Below are 6,445 nucleotides of genomic sequence, written 5' to 3' on the forward strand. Positions count from 1 at the left end.
TTGTTATTATATAGATAGCATTGATAGTTTGGTATATAGCTGAAAAAGTAAAATGATTGCTGTGAAAAGGATACCAGGCTGCTGGATATATTGTGGTTCTATACGAAAAAAGGTCAACACCCGTTAAAATGATTTGAAGACAAAAGAAAGCCCATTGTAATATCAACAAACTGAACACCTTATTATGGTATTTGATTGATTTGGTCATAATGTTTCTAACTTCTGGATCTGCGTCATACAATAATTTTTTTTCTATATCCATCGATACTCGAATAAGTTCTGTAAACGATTTCTTTTGACAGTATATCATTTTCACAATAACAGATATCATTGGAAAAATATGCTGTATCGTTTCAACTCTGTTCTGTTCATCATCTTCAATAGATACACCAAAAACAACCCCACACACAAAGAAACCATACCCAAGGTGACATAACGTGCTGTATATTTTATACCATCTTAGTAGTTTCAAGTCCTTAGTATTTGGTAGCCAAATACCTGCTGAAATTAGCATTGATAATGGATTTTTAAATATATGCATTTTGCTGAACACTTTATCTTTTAAATATTAACTTACTAGGGCTTTTTATATTATATAAATACAAAAAAATGTTCAGTTTAAATTCTTCAATTATTTCTTTGTAATTTTTAGTATATCTATGTATCTTTACTTTCCAGGTGGTTCTAGCATTCTTTAGTCTGTATTTATAATGTATGCAATCAAATAATTGGAAAGTATACATTAATGATTGGCATCAATATCTTATTAAACTATTGATTTTAGCTTTTTTAGTACTGAAGCTTTGTTTTTGCAGCATTTTACCATTTTACTCTTTACTATATTTTTTTAAAACATTACTTTATGATAGGATAGAACCAAAATTACTTTTTCAGATAGAAATGAAATAGACAAATAGATAATCACCGACATAATCCAGTAAAATATGGCAAAGAGGGGGCAAACCTCGGAATGAAAGATAATAAGCTGAAAATTTGCATACGTCTTTATTTTGATGGTATAAAACTTACCTCAAAAGTCTCATATAATCACGTGTCCGCGACTTAAGATATTTAAGTAAGGTCAAAAGTCACGAAAATGAGTTTTCTGCAAATATCTCGTTTCCCTTACACTTTATGACATTTAAGGTGGTAAGAAAAATTGTAGAATGGAAAATTCTCTTCAATTTTTGCCTCAAGTACTTTTATGTACCTTCAACCCTTCTTAAGATAGAGCGCAAAGAGTGGGGGACCGCTTACCTGTATATACGGTAACGCGAAGTCAGCCAGTAGGATTCAATAAATAATAAGTTATATAGTTAATTATTCACATAAAATACTATTATTATCATTAAATTTTTATTATTTATTATTTAATAAACTATATTTATAGATATTCATTATAAAATATATATTTGTTATATAATATTTAATTTATTTTTAACAAACATACAATATTAAATAAAATACTTTTCGTCCATATTACTACGAATATTATATCTCGAAATACAAATCCCTTGTACGGCGGTTGCTTTTTACACGCGTTTAGTGGATGTGATACGACTTCTGCGATTTATAGGAAAGGTAAAATATCGTTTATTAAAATGTTCGAAAAAAATCACCATTTACATCAGTCTCCTCAACTATTTCAACAAAAAAACTGCTCTGTACAAGAATTATTTGAAAATGGAGTACGTATTTTCTTAGCAGTGTATAATGCTCCAACATCAGAAGACGATATAGACTCTTTTCGATACACCCAATTCATCAAATCAACAAGACTCAACAAACCAGTGCAGTTAACAAGTCTTCCACCTTCAAGTGCAGCAGCTCGTCAGCATATCATTCGTGTCTATTATCAGACCCAAATTTGGTTGGGAAATAATTTAGAACCCCAAGAATTCGGCTGGGTAATGCAAAATGAATTTCTGGAACCAATAACAACATTATTACCGCCAGCACCAGAAGAACTACTGAGTACAATATTTTGCAATTGCAAGAAAGGTTGTGGTTCTAATTGCGGATGCAGGAAATCAGGATTGCAATGTACTTTAATTTGTGGGCAGTGTAATGGACAATCATGTCTAAACGCTTCATCAACTTCAGATGATTTCAATGAAGAAAGTGAATATGCACCTGATATTCTTGAATATTTATATTCTGATACTTTAATAAACGAGAATGATGATGATGAATCCGATATTGAGCAGTCAGAGGAAGAAGAAGAAGAAGAAGCAGAAGAAGAAGAAGAAGAAGAAGACGATGAAGAAGAAAATTAATACAAAAATATTAACCATACATAATAAAAGAATATATATTATATTTGTAACTTTAATAAATCGATTATTGGATTAATAAATAAATATATAATTTAAAAAAAATAATAAATATGATTTTTTCAGTATTTAATTAAATATAAAAATGATTATTGTTGAATTCTGCACTTAATCTTAATTTATCGTATATACAGCTGTTAAAAATATCATTAAAGTTCATTTGAAATATTTCATTTAATATTGTATGTTTGTTAAAAATAAAATAAATATTATATAAAAAATATATATTTTATAATTATTATCTATAATTATAGTTTATTAAATAATAAATAATAAAAATTTAATGATAATAATAGTATTTTAAGTGAATAATTAACTATATAACTTATTATTTATTGAATCCTACTGGCTGACTTCGCGTTACCGTATACACAGGTAAGCGGTCCCCCACTCTTTGCGCTCTATCTTAAGAAGGGTTGAAGGTACATAAAAGTACCTGAAATAAAAATTGAAGAGAATTTTATATTCTACAATTTTTCTGACCACCTTAAATGTCATAAAGTGTAAGGGAAACGAGATATTTGCAGAAAACTCATTTTCGTGACCTTTGACCTTAAATATCTTAAGTCACGGACACGTGATTATATGAGACTTTTGAGGTAAGTTTTATACCATCAAAATAAAGACGTATGCAAATTTTCAGCTTATTATCTTTCATTCCGAGGTTGCATCCTTATTTTACCGGACTAGACATTAGGGGGAGGAAAAACCAACCGCTTATAACCTAAAACCGGTTTTTTACTGCAATATTCGGTTTTTCCGGTTGTTTTTCGGTTCCGATTTTTTTCTTTTTAAAATAATAACCGGTCAAAAACCGAAATTTTTATATTTATATTTTCACTTTCTAGGGTAGAGGGAGGAGAGGTGGACCATATTTTAGAAAACTGAAGCCTGTTTCTTTATTAAATAAACATCAGAATAGAAACAAAATGTATAACATAACTTAACATTGGTATTTGTTTTGGTATAAGTAAAAACTAAAAATTATTTAACCTAAAAAAAAAATATAATGCACTGGCACGTCATCGGTCCATGTCTCCTCAACTGTGGAGGTAAGATGAGTCACTAGGAGTAGGAAAGATGGACCAAGCTAAACCTTTTCTTTTTAATAGCAAGAGACTTTCTGCACTTGTTACAGAGATTAGCGAAGCCAGTACAAATTTTATGTAACCAGTTCTTACAAAAAATACATTGTAACCAGTCATCTTTTTTTACATATTTGGCGATAGTCCTCGTTGCACCCAACACACTCATTTTCAATATCACTCATGCTTTCATCACCACTAGTGTCGTTTAGAGTAACATCTTCAGATAGTGACGATTCGCTTGGCTTTCTCTTATGTTCTTGTTCTTTTTATAGGTTTTGAGTTTTTTTAATTAAGGCATCCTTCTTCATTTTAATAAAGTCTTGAGCAGTAATCTCTCCAGTTATTTTTTTACGAACACTACTGCTGCTGCCAATACAGGTACGGGCGTTACCTCATAAAGAGCCTTTCCGGGAGTTATATCTTCATCAGATTGATGACTTGTTTAAGCTACCGTGCAATGAGGAAATTCTGATCTAACTGGAAAATTCATTGTTTCTGTTTCTGATAGGGTGTGTGTCAAAAATGCATATTCTGGGATTATTAATGGATTAAACGGATAAATTAACGTGGATAAATTTTTATATTGAAACATACAGCTCTTGCAAATGAGGTTCCTGTTGGCTTACGAATTGAAATTAGGCCCTTATGCCTTTTCATGAATAGGTCTAGTTACGCTTTACCTGCCATGTTGTGTTTAACAAAAGGGTGCGTTATGCCATTTCTTTCAGAAAGTTGATAGGCCATCCACCAAAGGTCTCGCCTGGTCAAACCAAAAAATGTAGATTCCATGACCAAACAATACTTAAAAAACTATTACTTTAATTCCGGAGGCAAAACAGTAGGTCTTCCTGCCCTAACAGAAGCTGCCTTTGCTGGTTCTCTATATTTTTCCATTGATAAACGCATCGGTGTGGTCTTGGGTACTTCAAAAGTCTTGTCAGCCTTCTTCCATCTCATTGTTTTATACGTTACTTTAAACACTACACTAACTTATTTACTACATAGTGTGTTAGATTAAAGTCTTACCTTCACGAGAACTATCGTAGGAAATAATAAGCAGGAACACTGCAAATATTCCAAGGAGACACAAAAATAAAAAACACTCGTCACTGTCTCAACTCACCCACTAACTCAAGGAAAAGTTTACGTAGTTTTCCCATTGGCAGCAGCTCCTCCATACAAAACTGCACTAGGGGTCCAAATTATCAACAGGGGACCAAATTTACCTCCCTCAAGCCTCATGTCCTAGAGTCGGAAATACATGAGGCTTTTGAAGTTAAACAAAACTGTATTGGAATGTTTTTCGATATTAGTTAAGCCTACGATTCAGTAAGAAATACTCAATTTTAAAAACCCTTAAAACTAAATGGAAAATAAGAGGTAATACTGTAGCGTTTTTAAATTTGTGTCTATTATATTATCTATAGAATAATATAAATTATGTATAAAGTTTTGTAGCACGTCACTATTTTGTTTATCTCGTTAGTACGCATTAAAAATTACCAGGAAATCTGAGTTTGTCTTTTAAAAGGGAATGTAAAACGATCGATATTATAACAAGTTTTGTATTCAGTTTTCAAGATTTTTTTTTGTCGCTGAACAACGATTTGTTTACATTCGAGTCCCCTAATATAATATTGCAAGTCAGGTGTACAGTTTTTCTACGACGTAATAACTGAGAATATTTTTTTTGTCTTTGTTTACATTAATATTCCCCTATTCTCTGTATATATTGTGAGGTAAAAAATTTCCAGTTACCCAATTTAAAAGTAGATGTTTCGAGATTATTTTTTGTCGATTCGTTGCTAAGAACTAGGTCAAGTGGAGGGTAGATTGTTTGTTTTAAGTTTGTAGGCAAAAACTAGCTGTGAGACGTAAAGGGAAATTTATTTTATGGCGTGGAATTTGTAAAATTTAACGCAAAGGAGTCGACTTTTAAATTGTAAGCAGGGCAGACGTGATAGGGGGAGTCAAGCAAGAAACTTCAGAGTAGATAGATGTTTGGGCGATTTTGAATCGCGAGTCGATTCAATTTTTTTTGTGTTATGTCTTAAGACCGGTTAAGTGATAATACTCTTTGCATAATGGCAGTTTAAAACAGAGTAATCACCATAAGATTTGTGCACCGGCACTGAAGAAATTTTGTAAAATGAGTATATAAGATGTCCCCGTCGTCAGCTAGATTTCCTCCACCAAGTTCCTGTTTCAATCGTTCCTGCCTGAGTATGGAAATCGTTTCTTTTTGTTCGAGTTGAGAGTTTTGTCCTTTGCAGCTCCAATCCCAGAGAAAGTAGCAAGTTTTTTTTTGAAGTTAAGTGAAAACAAGTGAAATTAAGGTAACAATTAACATTTTAAATTTTAAAGTAAAGACAGACAATTTTTTTTGATAATTATTAATAATTGCTTTGATTAAAATTTAAAAGGATTTGTAATATTTAATAAATTGTAAATTTTATGGTTTAACTTAGCTGTCATTTTAATTGTTTTTTTTTTTAATTTAATGTTAACATATGACAGCTAGCTTTATTTGTTTCGATATTAATTTGTTTTGTTTGTTTTAAACAAAGGTTAATTTCTGTGCGGTAACATTTGTAAGTTTTTGTAGTACTCCGTTTGTAAACGGAGTTTGTAAACAGACACATGTAAGTATTTTTTTATTCTGTATTTGGCAACTATTTATATAGTATATTTTTTATGTCATTTATGTGTTGATAACTGTTTGTATGAGACAAAAATAAACGTTTTGATTTCTTTCTCTGATCAATTTTTGTTTTTATTTTAGAACCTAACCTTTTTGTATGTTTACTTTTTAGGAAGGAAGAAACTTTCTTTCCTCCAGCAGGAAGTTTTCTCGAAGCGGTGTCCCTTTTAAATAGCTAGAGGTATTTCTTCTTGTCTTTTTTTGCCCAATTGTCCAGGAGATTTATGCAAGTAACCCTTTGTTTTCATATTTTGGTAGTTACCCCAATCTCAACCCCCTTGCCATTCACTTATCCATGACCCCAGCTCTCCAACAACCCCCTG

Source organism: Diabrotica undecimpunctata, chromosome 2 (genome assembly GCF_040954645.1).
Source record: "Diabrotica undecimpunctata isolate CICGRU chromosome 2, icDiaUnde3, whole genome shotgun sequence".
NCBI classification, from domain to species: domain Eukaryota; kingdom Metazoa; phylum Arthropoda; class Insecta; order Coleoptera; family Chrysomelidae; genus Diabrotica; species Diabrotica undecimpunctata.